This window comes from Lissotriton vulgaris, chromosome 9, assembly GCF_964263255.1.
Source record: "Lissotriton vulgaris chromosome 9, aLisVul1.2, whole genome shotgun sequence".
Classification (NCBI taxonomy): Eukaryota; Metazoa; Chordata; class Amphibia; order Caudata; family Salamandridae; genus Lissotriton; species Lissotriton vulgaris.
Genome location: NC_141697.1, coordinates 789690178 through 789706216, shown reverse-complemented (window position 1 = coordinate 789706216; position 16039 = coordinate 789690178).

Below are 16039 nucleotides of genomic sequence, written 5' to 3'. Positions count from 1 at the left end.
AAATCTGCCCCATGGTGCCTGATTCTCCCATAACATCATCACTCACATTCAGGGCCCATCATTTGTGGGGGAGTCAAATCTGTTGAGATCACAGGCCGGAGTATGCAAGGGTAATGGCCTTTTGTGATTAGGTGACCCATCTTTATGAGGTCCAGGTATGTCTCTCAGGACATGTATTGTTTGTCATCAGCGTGAATAGTTGTTTTTAGGGATGTCCACTACACTGATCGCTGACATGGGCACATTACCTGAGGCAAACTCCACCTTTTGACTACTGTCAGGGACTGTGATTTACATGCAGGTAGAGTGGCTTGCAAAGTCGTCTCAGGGTGGGATTTATTGACATAGTCGTACCTATCCAAGTTTCATCATTGACAACAGACAGCAAACCACATGTTGTCCATGACACTACAGGTTGCTCATGTGAAAAACGTATCAACGAGCTGATCACAGACTTACATGCCCTGACGTCGGTCATGTGCAATGGCCGGGTTTCCCAGATTCAGAGCTAGCCGAGGTTCCAGAGGCATGTGTAAGCCATGTATTAAAGCAATGTTGTGCAAAACACAACCGGCTAATATGATCTTGCACATGACTTCGGGGGAGTACAGCAGCACACCCCCTGTACGGTTGAGACATCTGAATTGCGACTTCAACAGACCAAAAGTGCGCTCTATGAAGGCTCGAGCACGTATGTGTGCCCTATTGTACCTATGCTGAGGTACAGTGTTTGCACGCCTGTAAGGGGTGAGGAGATGTGGGGAGAGTGCATACCCAGCATCGCCTGAGGAGGGAAGAAAGGGCAGTTGCTAACATTTCCCTCTTTGACTTGCACAGAACATGATCTATACATTCGTACATGCAGTGTCTGTTGGGCCATGATTCTTATTGTGCAATGGTTAATATTGGGGGTCATTCAGACATTTCAATGACACCCATCACTAATTTTTAGTGCTTGGTACTTACCCAGTAGCCACATGGTGCCACATTCACCAGCAGCCATACGCCGGGCAAGAGGTGACATGTGGAATATGAAGCTGTCATGGGTACTGTCTGGGAACACTGCATGCACATTGATGAACCTCCCACTGGCATCACAGACAGCTTTCACATTGATGGAACACCATCTGTGTCTGTTGCAGAAGATGTGTGCAATGTGGCGGGGTGGCCGAAGGGCCACATGGGTGCAATCAATTGCACCCCGCACATGTGGGTATTGTGCAAGGAGATACAAATTTCTTGCTGCCCTTTGTCTCATGGCCAGTGTATGTGGTATTTGTAAGTGGTAGGGGGCTCTAGCAGTGATGCATCTCAGTACCTGATGCAGGCACCGCGACTGGCTCTCCTGAGAAATGCCCATATGGTCACTGGAGACCCTTTGGAAAGACCCAGTGGCAAAGAAGTGGAGAGCAGAAAAGATCTTGAGATATGCTGGTATTGCATGTGAGCAGCAGGTCACAGAGTCAAGTGCCTGCTCCCACTCACATACCATATCCAAGATGACTTCTGGAGGGAAACGGTATCTGGCCCTTACATCCTGGCTGGACATTCCAAATAGGTTCATCTCTGTCTGAAGAGCCTCTCTGCTCTCCTCTTCCTCCTCAAGTAGTTTTGCCGCATGACAAGGGGCAGTGCTACAAACACATTCAGTGACATCCTGACAGGGTTTGTTTGTGTCTGCTCTGAATTTATACATGCTGCAGGGCTGGGATTGTCTGCAGTGTGTCAGCTGATCCATGGTGGGGGATGGTAGGCACTTGGACAGGTGTTTACCCTTGGCTTACATGACCAACTGCCAAAATTCATATCTTCCGGCCCGAATAGGAAATTACGGCCCGAAATAGGAAATTACGGCACAATGCCGGAAATTGCGGGTCGGAATCGTAAATTCCGCCGCAGAGCCGTAAATTCCAGCCAGGTGGCGGAAATTACGACCTGGGTGCGGAGGTAAAGAAAGTAGGCGTAAGTCTACTCTGTGAATACCGAAAGTAGTAAGTTCATTTTGGGAATACCGAAAGTAGTAAGTTAATTCTGTGAATGCCAGAAGTAGTAAGTGCATTCTGTGACTACCAAATAGAAGTAAGTTTAGGATTTAGTCTTAATTTAATTCTGTGAATCGGGCCCATAGTGCCAAAGTTATTGGCAAAACAAAAAATGCTTTTTCTATGGAGACAAGGTCCTAACTTTAACGCGCCCCCTGGTGCTTTCTAAATTGGGGTATTAAGTCCCCTTCATTCCTGAGGGTCCCTGGGGTCCAACTAGCCCACCAGGTACCTCCAGTATGTGCCACAGAGCTGAGTTGCAATGAGGTGGTCCGAGGCCACGGCCCTTTTTACACCACTCTGCAAACGCGCCTCTTGGCACACTGGTGGTGGGGCGATGAGGTCCTCTTGTGTCCTGAAGACTTCAGGACAAGAGTGGACTTCATCCCCCGAGCAACAGGGCACCAGGAGCTGCGTTTGCAGAGTGGTGTTGAAAGGGGAAGTGGCCTCAGACCACCTCTCTGCAACGCAGCTCTGTAGCACATACTGGAGGTACCTGGTGGGCTAGGTGGCCTCCAGGGACCCTCAGGAATGGCCCCTCCTTTGCCCCCACCTACATGAATTTATTTATGGGGTGGTGGGAGAAGGAAGTTGCCTGGACTGAACAAAATGAGGAGTTCATCAGGAGAATTGCACTGGGCACCCAGTTCATAGATAGCATGTTTATTTTGTGGGAAGGAAATAAAGATGAATTAAATGTCTTGTAGAGAAACTCAACTACAATGATCTCAACATGCGATTTACACATACGCATACCGTAACTTCCTGGAGAGGGAATGAAGTAGCTGGTGATTTATTAAAAACAAGGATCCACAGAAAACAACTCCTTTTCTACATGTGAATAGTGGCAATCTGTATGCTTTAAAATTGAGCATACCATATAGCCAAATGCTAAGAGAATATGCTCCACAGAAGAGTTGTACAGCAAAGAGGTATGTGGTATGGTCAAGCATTTTCTTAAAAGAGGATATCCTAGAAATATATTAGAAGATGCCAAGAAAAGAGCCAGTGAGAAAACAAGGAAGCAATTATTGTACTCACAGAATAATAGCTCAAATAAAAAAGGTCACAAGGAGAAAAGATTATTTGTGGAATACAATATGGCGAAATTTGGTATTAAGAGGATCTTGCATAAGAACTGGTATATTCTGAAGAAGGATGAGCATCTGAAGGAAGTTGTGGAGAAGGGTCCGTGAATAACCTCTAGAAAAGTAAGGTCTCTGGGGGATATTTTAACATCCAGGGATTATGACCCTAAGAAAGAAGAGAAGAATTGGCCCTCTGTAAACATGGGAGGGTTTATCAAAATGCTTCTCTTGTAAGGCATGTAAGTATGGATTAAGTTGCAGAAGTTATCGAACCTTTGAAAACCATAAGGTGATATTCAATGATAGAATTACTTGCAATACGGACTACTCATTTATGTCCTTAAATGTGGATGTGATACATTATATGGGACAGTACCAATTAAAGGTTGAAGTTAAGAACTTTACAACATATGAGACTTAAAAAATGGTGATAAGAATTACCCAATGGCCTGTCACTTTGAGCAGTATTTCAATCGATCATTGGTAACATTCAGTTACTGTGGCATTAAACATATATGAGCCCACCCAAGGGGAGGTGATCGAGAAAAAGAACTGAGAAAGCAAGAATCACGACTAATATCATTAGGAAAAGTGATACCTTATGGGAATAATGGGAACCTTATGCTGAACTGTATGTCCATCTGTGATTATGGGATCGAGTGGAACTCCTGCTTTTTAGCTCTGAACATTAGACTGTGATATAGGAGAAGAATCTAGTTACAACGAAATGCGTTTAAGTACCCTTTCTCCTGCTTAGGCATACTGTTACATCGCAAGAGCCTTCCCTCCTCCTTCCAGTCCTCCTCTCCCCATGTGTACGTTTGTTGAATACTGTATGGATGGTCAACATTCCTTGCTGGACTCTATATTCCTATGAATAATATTGTACCCTGTAGGACTTTGGAAGATCTAGAATTGTAAGAATTGTTATGATCATATACTGTGCACTTTACAAACACAATACACTTTAAGTGTTTATATCATACCATGGTGCATCATAAACTTTATAGCACCTTGAAGTGCAAAATAATCATACATCAAATGCTCTTGTTTTGAATTACATGGTACCCCAAAACATTTGGGAGGATTTGGTATTGTAACATACCTTTGTGATTATGCACTGTGTGTTTTACGAGCAGTATGCACTTTAAGTATTTGATTCATATTATGATTCATCTGGTGCTTTAGATTAGTTTTTGGTGCACTAGAATCTTGCAATAATTGCTACTAGTATATGGGGCATGCTACAAAATGGAGGATTTGGTGGTGTGCTCACCACTCTTGTTGTTATGCTTTCTTCTCTCCATGTCACAGTAGAATGATATAGTTGTCATAGTGATGGACTGTATTAACCTGAAGACTCTTGAGGTGGTGTGTCAGCTGATGCTACTACCTTGGATGTTGGATGGGATTTTCTATGAGGAATAAATCTGCATTCAACAGCCTTCCTGTGTCCAGCGTATTACTTCAAGAATGATGCACTGGCGTAGTCGGCAAGTCTAAGAAGATCTCAACACAATGAGTTTTCTTCATTGAAAATCCGGTGAGAGATAACCAATTTGAAATTATCTTTGCGTACTGAATGAAGCGCAGACATAAGACTATAGATTTATGACTCATCTTTATGCACTGAAAAAGTACTAATTTATAGTACACTTTAAATAACTTCATCGTTCTGTGACTTTCACAAGTTTGGGAATGGGAGCTTTCGCCGCAAACTCGCCCTTTCATGTTACTGTGGGGTTGGGTGGTACCGTTGCTGGCACATCCCTGCCTTAATGGTTAACTTTGCTGGTGATTTGTGCTAAATTTTATGAGCAAGCAGTTTAAAATAAACTTGTAAAGTACTGCGATCGCGAGCAACTTCACGAGCAAGCATTTTAAAAAATAAACTTACCGCCTTGCTCAGCAGGCTTGTGCCGTATTGTTATCTGTGCGTTCGCTCACTGTCACCAGCCATACAGCTCCAGCTTCAATCTTTTCCACATGTGTGTCATTGACGTCGATTTACTTATGCATTCACGCTGCGTAAGTGTGCGTGGCAGCCTTCTTGGAGTGATTATCTTCTGATATCTGTTGTTTAGCGTTGATTGGAGACCTAAGAAGACATATTGCGTGCTATTTCAGTGACACACACACTATTTCAGGATTTCTTGTTTATTTTTATAATTGAAGGTGTTGGATGAACAAATTTCTGCGTACCGTCTCAGTGACACGCACACTGTTTCATGATTTCATTCTACAAATTTTTCTGCATGTCTTACGTGACACGCACATGTTAATGAGAAAACAATGATCATTGTTCTGCTTAGTTGACATGCACTTTATTCCACTATCATCTTTGCATCAAGCTTATTGTGGAGAGTTGCCATTTCAAATTCACTGCGTGTCTCCATGTTTTTTCAGTGCATCTGTTCACATTTGTAAGTTTCTGCCATTGTTGTGCAGGTTAATATAATCTATTGTTCTATTCAATGATGTGGTAATTAACACATTTTCTTTATTTTTAGTTTAAAAAATAATTCATATGTTTTACAACTGGATTCTACAATCTACTTAGTCATTTTTATTACACATATTTCTTTTACTAAGGTGATCTATCAGAAATTGCAACATGCAAATAGTTATAGCAGCACCATTTTTCTTATCCAGTCCTGGAATTCCACCCATAAAATGGCAAAAATGGAAGATGGTGTTTGAAAGATATGTCAGGGTATGTGGAACTTCGCTTAGCGTTGTGAGGAAATCCTCTTTACTGCTTCATTGTTTAGGTTCTGATGGCCAAGATGTGTTTGATCATCTTCCTGACCTTTCTTCTGCAGAAGCTAGAGACTGAATGATAATGAAATGTGTTTAAAAAAACTTGATAAGCATTATCTTCCTAAGGTTAGCACCATCTTCGAAAGATATCAATTTGCAAACAAAAAGAACACAAAAGGATAAAGAAACTATAGAAGGTTACATGACTGATTTGGGGAAACTCGCATCATCCTGCAAATTTGAAAACCTAACTGATGAACGCATCCGTGATCAGTTTGTTTGGTTGCAATGTGGAGAAAGTAAGGGAGGAACTTTGGTTGCAAGATAAACCAACTTTCGATGAAGTTCTTACAGTAGCTAAAACAATTGAACATTCATTGAAATATGTTGCAGTGATAAAGAAGGATAGTGAAAAAGATGCTAAAGTACAAGTTCTTAAAGAGAAATACCAAAAGTGGGTGGAAAAGGTAAAGACAGGTCTTTCTTTGAGAAAAAAGGGATTGGTGAAAAAGTGGGAGAGCGTAGATGTTACAGATGTGGTAAAGTTGGTCATCTAGCTAATGATAAAAGGTGTCCAGCATTGGGTCAAACATGTGCTAAATGCAAGAAGAAAGGTTAGGTTCCTTTAATGTGCAAACCCAAACCGAATCGAGAGTCAAGAAAGTAGACGTTTATAAGGGTGATAATCCTGATAACAATTTTGATGATTTTGAATGAGGGCAGATTGTGATACAGGTTCAAAATGCTTCTGACAAGAAATCTTGTCATCTTGTCCTTTTGATAGTATTACTGTTAAAGGGGAAACTACTTGTGTTTTCTTTGATTCAGGGGCTTAGATCACCATTGTCTCCAATTAATTTTATCTCACGAAATTGAAAGATAAAATATCACTCTTGATGCCTGATATTGTACCTTTGGCTTACGGAGGTGAGCCTATCAAGTTACATGGCTATTTCATTGGTTTGATTGAATACAAAAACAGATTTTTTTGTGGAAACTATATGTATTCAAGAAGGGTGATAGCATAATTAGTTGATGCTGCTGCCTTGGATGTTGGATGTGATCTTCTATCAGGAATCAATCTGCATTGAACAGCCTTCCTGTGTCCAGCGTATTACTTCAGGAATGCTACTCCTTGGTATGGATTTATGGCTCAAGTTGATCATTTTATGTACCTCATGTCCAAATACTTAAATAGTGGATTGTGTGTCTTAACAAGTACCCGATATTTAAATGTATATCATGAATTTGTAACACACTTGGAATTAGGGAAATACTTGAGGATAATTGTATCTCAACTTACGACCAAATGCACTTTATGATGAAGAAGTATTGAACTTATTGAATGAAACTATAATAGTTTGTTCCAAAAAAAGAAAACGTTTTTAGGTCTAAAATAGAAAAATAGGTTACAAAAATGAACCATTCATCAATTGTGTAACATGAAGTGCCTCTGTAGTTATGTTGGGATAGAAAACCTGGGGGATAATTAGATATTGGAGGTACTTAAATTTAAATGTGCATTGACAAAAAATAGAGGACATAACTTGCCAGTGTAGGGATTATCGCTCTAGTGTTTAAGGGTCATCAAGGTGGAGAAAGGACTAGTAATAAAATGCTATGCACTGTGATGTCTGCGAGACCCGGTTGAAGGTGTCAGTCAAAACGTATCTGTCGTTTCATTTTAATTATTCTGTCATGGTAATATTTGGTGTTCACATAATAAAATAGAATTTGCACAAATATCTTGTGGATGCCGATAATCTGCCTTCACACATACAACTCCCTTAGGTGTAACACGCATGTGACGTATTACATTGACCCTATAACATACACTTCTGAGGTTGCCTAGTTCGTATTAACAATCAATCACAGACATATGGGAAACTCTCATTAAACATGGTGTTTAATATGTTTACAACTGTTCAAAGAAAGCCAAGTTACTCAAGATACTCAACATCTGTACCAAAATTAATGCCCTACTATGGAGAGCTTGGATCTGTATCAAAACCATCAAAGTCACCTAAACTATGAAGCTGGTATGAGCAGAAAAGTGGGTACTGTAAACAGTGTTTAGTCTATGGAGCAAGTTTACTCTGTACCACACTATTTGCAGACTATGAAACTCTCACAGAAATACATCAAAGAGTATTAAAATATATCTACTAAGAAAAGTGTACAATCTATCCAACATTTGTCCCAATCACTAGTCACTTAAAATAACCAGGGTCTGAAAGTGCTTACCATTATTCTACCTGCAGCCTTCCTACTGTGGTGAAACATTTACAGATAGCCCATCTTCTGAAGCAAAAGATGCACATGTACATAGGTTAGTACATGGTGCACACAGTTTTCTATGTTATTTAGAAATTGTCATGCTGTGACGATTTTGTCTAATAACTCAAGACTGCTTACAATACTAGTATGTAGTACGTAAACATATGTGGAGCATGCTGAACACAAGTTGTCAACTGTCACCCGCACACAGAGATTTATAAAGTGTTCAATACCTCTACACACCTATGATGCATTAGAAACACATGTATTTTGTAAACAGTTAAACCCATTAGCTGGACACAGGCTGTAGGAAATCAGGTAGAAAAGTAACATGGCAGCTACTAACCACTATCTAAACTATAAGACAACTTAACAAACTTATTAGATGATGTCATCAGGGATATTATCAATGGAGTCATTTGAGATGTCATCAATGATGTCATAAAGTATGTCATAGAATGTCATGAGTGATGTATTATGTGAGGTCACAAGCAGTGCATGGTGAGGCGCAAGTTATAGTTAGCTCTGCTAACTATAACTAGTGATTTCTATGGGTTTTATATATATATTACCTACTGGCGGTCGCCAGTTGATAGTTATAGTTCGGACCTAGTTTCCATAGGAAATAATTTTTTTGCTTGCCTATAACTTTGGTGCCATTTGTCCAATCTTCACTAAAGTAGGTTCTGTGTGTCATGAAAAGTTTGGGGGTGATCCGTGCAGTGGAGACGGAGAAACAAATAGGGGCTTGAAATTAGGGTGCGTTTGTAATGTTAATTCGAATAGGAATGTGTTGTCAAGCATATCGCCTGAACCACTGGACGGAACTATACCAAATTTGGCAGAAAGGTAGATGTTGTTACTCACCCATACAGTCACTAAAACACATAATCACTCTCTGATACAGTCAGTCACCCATCCACTGATTCAACCATACAGGCACTCATACATACACCCACTGATTTGCCAATACACATTGCTATATACATTTAAAACTCATACATTTTATTAAAACACTCCCAGTCACCGGATGTTGCTATCAGTGATATCATTTGAGATGTCATGGGTACTGTCATCAGTGATGTCACTGACCATTCATGAGTGATGTAATATGTGAGATCATAAGCAGTGCATTGCGTTGCACAAGTTATTGTTATTTCAGCTCTCTGGTTTTGCTCGAGTGAAATGTCAGTCTAACGATAAAGTCCCTGTAACCTTTGTTTTGTCAATGAAATATATATACTAGATAGGTCATTGTGAAACAAAACACTAATGGGGGATGCCGTGGCCTATCCTACAATCAGACACAACAATCAGGACCAAGTGTGTGTGACAGAAGAGCAAAAAGAGGGACCGCGGGGCGGGGCGAGGGTAGGAAGGCATAACCAAACAAATACAAAGATGACCATGCATCCTAAAGAATATACAACCTTCAACATCAAGTGTAAACAATACTGATTTCATCAAAACACAAAAGAAATTATCAGCATTCCGTGTCACTGAATTAAGAACAAAAGAACTATAAACCTCCCTCAATCTTATCTGTGTAGTGGTCCAACCACCCCAAACTGTGAAGGTGAAGAAAAGGGTTTGGTAACCTGTCCTGAACCGATACTCAAGAACCCCTTCCTTTCCTCTGTAATGAGAAAAATCATAAAGGTTTAATAAAAACATATTCACACAGTAGGTCAACTTTTACAAGAAAGGGGGAATCAGCAGGTAAAAATGACAAAGAGTTATTCCTCATACAAATGTACTTTGAGCTCTTCATCAAGATTCAATCCTCCTGAACTCTTAGTATCAAATACTAGTATATACTTGGACTCCTTCTTTCTCAGTCTAAGTGTCCTATCACCGCCTATGAGATTGTGTAATATCGATTCAATGCAAAGAAAGTTAGTTTGTTGTGATTACTGAAATATTTTTCCTTGAAATGTATGACTACGGGGTAATGGGGGTCATAATTGTTGATGGCTCTGAAGTGTTCAAGGACACATTTTTTGACCATCTGTGTAGTACTCCCTACATAGTTTAATTTGCAGGGACATTCAAGAATGTAAACTACAAACTGGGAGCTGCAGTAACAAACTAATTTTTCAGGTATTGTTCCCATTGGAAATAATGTTTTCTTTCCTACTTCCACTGTTCTTGCTGGCTTTGCAGTGGCAACAAGGAGAGAAGCCTTGTTGGCTATTTTCACTCGGCCTCATTAGTGAGGGTGATATTGCTGTGCACCAAACAATTCCTGGCGGAACAACCCTTCCTATACATGATCTTCGGTCTGTCACAGATCGTACTGCCCATTTTTGGATCACACTTAAGGATGTCCCAGTTCTTGGTAAGTTGGATTGATCTGGAAGTCTTGTTGAAAGTCATCACTACTCTCAAATCAGTGGGTTTGTTAGAGTCATTGGTCCTTTTGTTATCAAAGAGAATTGGTTTCCTCTCGATGGGGTAGCCATGTTTCCTGAATCTTTTCATCATCACTATCTCTTCTTTCTTGCATGATTCATCGGTATTGCAGTTCTCTCTTGCCCTCAGTAGTTCACCGTAGGGGATGCTCCATTTGAGGATATCAGGGTGACTACTGAGGAAATGAAAGAGAAAGTTGCCTGCTGTGGGCTGCCTGAATAGACTGGTGTGTATCTCATTTTGGATGATCTCAACCTTGAAATCTAGAAACTCTACACTGGTTTTGCTGATGGTGTGTGAGAATACGAGATTGTGGGTGATGTTGTTGTTCAGTTTTCTCATGAAATTCGAGGCTGATTCAATGATGTCCCTACGCCCAACACTTAAAAAATCATAATGCCGAAAAACTGAAATAAAAAAAAAAAATTGGCATTATGATTTTTTAAGTGTATTACAAAGTTGGCATTTATTGCCAACAGTAGAGCACAAATATTATTGTGAAGCTTTACATTAATTATTGTGAATAAGACAACACTGTTGGTTATTATTTTTTGCAAATAAAGTTTGCCTACTTGGGTGCAATATCAATACCAGCAAGAAGCAGTGTAATTATTACTGACTGTTCCTGGGAACACTTTCCAATGAATGATGTATCTTGTGTTAATACATAATGATATGCACACTGTGCAATGTAACATTTGACCATTCTAAGACGGCGCGATACATTTGAAATGGCAATTAGTCCATTGTCTATGTTTAGTAAACATTAAAAAAGTGAAAAGAAATGAAGTAATGGTGGCTGGCATTGTGAAAAAGGGAGGGTCACTGAAACGCGTTGACACGCTTTGTGTATCCACATGGAATATGCCTCATGCTTGAATAAATTAAATCCAAAACTCTTCTCATCCTGTGATGGTGGGAAGAAGAGTGGCAGATATTGGCATGCTGGCGCGAACACCATAACGAGCACCCCTGACAATTTGGAAGCCGGCCGGCACATGAGTATACACACACAAACACATAAACTTACCTGTGAGGTAATGCTACTTGAAAAGTCATAAATATAATATTAAAAATAATTTATTTTACAAAACATCACTCACCTAGTTACCTTGCCCCGAGACTTTCACTTTCAGACGGTGCAGCAAGTCCTGCTCCCGGTCTATTATGTCGGCTCAGCAGTGCATCAATTTTCTGCAGGGTGTGGGTGACCCCAGTCTGGTGGCGCATGCATTGCCAATTTCAAACCCACATCAACAGATGCCACGCTAGGCCATAGCCCCTTTCGAGCCTGTCGCTTACAGCCAGCATGAGGGGGGGGGGGTGGCCCTGCACATAAAAAAATAGTGCTGCCACATCTGCCTCGCTAAAAATGTGGCAGAGCATCACCCCTTCATGCCGGAGTCTGCCACAGGGCGGGACTTGGCAGCTCTGCCTGTCTCTGGCATAGCTACGGGTTGGATGGGAGGAGTGCAAAAAAGAAAGCTAACCTGGGACACAAATGTAAAATAAACACACAGGTAGTAGGAAACTAATAAAAAAAAGTGAAAATATATTTTAAAAAAGGGTGACAGGTGAAGCTGAATAGGGTTGATTGGGTTGCATGGGGCCTAGGAAAGCAGGAACATGTGGGGATAGCTAGATAGGAGCAGGCCTTAAAAGAAGCTCCTTTTTCATGTTCTCTTCGTGTCCACCGTGTTCTGAACCTCATATTTTACAGTAATCTAAAAAAGCCCTCAAATGCATGCTTGTAACTTGTGCATACTGGTATCGAATTATGGACTGTTTAACTAATTCCACAATTTTCAATTGCCTTAAACCCCAATTACCTCTGGCAATATTGTCTTCTGCTCATCCTCTTCTGGTGCCAGCTTCCAGAACCTCTGTCACTTGAACGAGACAAAGAGCATGCAATATTACTTTTCGCGCCTGGAACATGCTGTGCTCTGAAAACAATGTTCTGTTGGAAACACTTCAACATGAACTTTCTAATAAATCGAAGCACTCACAAATCTCATGCCTATTATTCATTTGCAAGGTCCACCACTGTCATGTTGTCCACGTTAAACCTCACTTTTCTTTTAGACATCTCTTTTCTGTATATTTCACCAATGGATAAAACTCAAAAAAGCTAGCTCCTTCCCCAGTGTAACCACTAATTCGGCCATTTCTCAGCACACCAACAACCTCCTGAAAAAGACCAAAACCATTCCGTCCAGACTGAACTGAAAATATTTGTACTTGCCCAGCATATCTTTATTTCCAAAATGTATTGAAACACCATTGAAATAATCAGGGAAATTGTCTCCACCAGTGCACATCTTCTTTTAACGACATTCTAAACCAGTGGTGTAATAGAAAGGGCAAATCCTAACCTCGTACAAAATGTCCTTCCTAAATTCATTGCCCTACTTGCAAAGTTAAGGTAATCTAACAAATGTTGCACTTTTCTAAGTTCTGCTCATCATTACATCATCCCAATTATTTTTTTATTTCTCTTACTTTTTTCACTGGCAATCCCGATATGATGTCACTGGTGTCCAGTTCTATTCTTAAAAAGGCTAATCTTTCACTTGCCTCTTTATCTTTTTCAAGAACCAGTGGGACACTAGGTTAATTTGCAAGTTCTTGAAAACATTTCAACACTTTCAGTCCCCTGATTTATTTTAAACAATAAATAAAAAAACAAAAAGTCATCTCAGTGATGTGTAAATAAGGCTGACCCTTTCTCCGGCATTGACCGTTGCTACAGTGTGCTGAAAAGCTGAATGCTTCAAATAGCGACAAGAGATTGCACATTCCATTGAGGAGACCTCATCCAAATAAATTGCTTGCTTTCGCACTGAATTCTCAGTAACTAAAAATCTGAAGGATGCACAGACATTCTAAAAACAGAATTAACGTCACATTTTGCCAGTTCTGCACCTTGCCCAGCTATCCTTACCAACCTGATAGCATCATCTGCTCTTCCATATTTCACACATGAATCTTCCTGTGATATAAAACCATTAACAGAGAACACTTCAGGCTATGACAAATGATGTATTAATTGATATTCACCTTAAACTTTCTTGGGGGGAACCACCAATGCGGATGTTATTAATTATTGTAAAGGCCACTCATAAAAAGGTCTCACAATCCTTCTTTCTTTCACATCTTTCTCCAATTTTGATGAACCTTATCTGTTTTAGCTGTTTGGCTTGTTTCAAATTATCGTCTGATCTTTCCCTCCCTCGGTCCTAGATAACCCAAACAAAAGCCTTCTGAAAATACCCATATCAGGTTTTTAGCAGCTTCTCTGTTTGGATATGTCAGCCGCCATTTCTTCAATGTTTCACTATTAACTGGGATAGGAACTCTCTGGTAAAGGCTATACCTTGAAACCTCTCCCTCTATCCCTCCTCCACTTTGCTGCCAATAGCGCCATTGCAAAACACTGTGAGAGAGATGCCCCCATCACATTTTGAACATTCATGTTTGTACCTACACATGTAACATGAGCAAAGTTGTCTGTTATACCCCAACACGCTCCTGAAGTCCCAACTGGAACTCTCTCTGGAATTGTCCCGCCCCTTGCATGGCGGTGTGTCCAAGAAAGGCTGATAAAAAATCAGTACATCGCAAGCTGTGTTTTAAACCAGTGCTGTTTTAGTATTTGCCATCCATTGCGCCCATAATTATGAATCCACCTCCTTCCATAGTTTTTCTGTGTTAATGCTAGGACATCCTGTAAACTCCTTATCGTGTGAACAGTCCAAAATCAAACTATTGTTTCTTTATGACGAGCATATATTTAAATAAAGCTACTGTAAAGTTGTGAGAATGCTCGGCACTAGGACTTCCCCGTCCAAGCTATCCAGTGGGATCGAGGGGCGGATGAGGAGGAGCCCGGACAGGAAGAGGGCAGAATGAATGTGGGCGATAGAGGGGCAAGACGGAGAATAAAGAACTCCTTAACTCAGCCCAGTGTCTGTGTGATTTGTGGCCCCTAGACATTACAGCAACCTGCCTGTCCCCATTATTCTCACAGTACACACTGGCAGATATAAAAAATGCTGATGTACAATTGTCAATGTTTACTGGAACTCTTAGACACCTAGCCAAATCCAATTCTTAGACTGTATTTTTCTATTAAGTAATCGACAGACATCAATTAATTCACCTTTCCAATTTTTTCTCTAGGCGTTTCTGTTTCATTTGAACCCGATGGCATTGTTATTGGCATATATGGCAATTTCTTTTTTTACTTTTTTTTAGTTTAGAAAGCTTTATTGATTCAAATAAACAATGTAGAACAGTATTACAATGAAAGAGCAATAGAAGGACTGATCAAAACAAAAAGTATTCAATATAGTGCTAGAGTCAAAAAGAAATCCCGAAAAGGGATTAATATGAGATTATACATAGGGAAAATGTTTTTAAATTTATTTTGAAAAGGGGGAAGGGGGGAAGAAAAGAAAAGAAGAAGGAGAAAGAGAGAGAGAAAGGGAGGAGAAAAAAAGGGGAAGACAAACAGATCAGAAGCTATGAAAGGGGATCAAGGTACATGTGTAGAAAGGAAATCAGTTAGAGGTAACCACAATAAATCTTTTTTGATCAGAAGGGGAGTTGTGGTAGCAAAAGCACGATCAAGTCTATGGTGGTGACACAACAAATTCTACCAAGCACTGTATGAAATTTTTGAGGTGTCCTTCCAATTGGATGTGATAACCTGCAAAGAAATGGCTATGAACAAGTCAATAAAATTACGAACATTGCGAGAAACATTCCAAATAGGAGAAGAGCATAAAATATAATTCAGCTTAGACCATATTTGATACCATAAGTATTTAACCAAAGGACATTGAAAAAACATATGAAAGAAATCACTATCAGCATAAGAACAGGACCAGCAGTGCTTATTATCAGAAGTTTTCAATTTAAATAAATCAGAAGGGGTGAACAAAAATTGATTATAAAAAAAATATAAAGTCTGAGTAGTGCTGGCTGAGCGAGAGACAGTGTGAATTTTGGACCAGATAGAATCCCAAGTTGAGAAAGAGAATTCCTGCATTATATCTCTTTCCCAAATGAGCTCAAGTTTAAATTTAGGGCGATCAATGGCAGAGCGGGAAAGAATCTTATAAATAACAGCAGCTTTTAGAGGGATAGTGAAATCTGGCGGGGGGAAGTCAGACGGGCCAGCTTCGGGCAAGGAGCTATGTAGAGATATGAGGGTGGATAGAGCGGATTTGAGGAGGGAGTATTGAGGTGAGTGTGCATTAGACAAATTATAGAGTGTGCGAATATCAGAGAAGTCCATCAGAGAGTTATCAGTGAGAAGTTGATCGTAAAGGAGAATGCCTTTATCAATCCATTCTTTCCAAAAAAAGTGCTTTATTATTGATCTTTAAGAAATGATTATACCATATTGGAGTGAGAGAGTGAAATTTCTCTTGTGAAAAGGAAGAACAAAAAAGT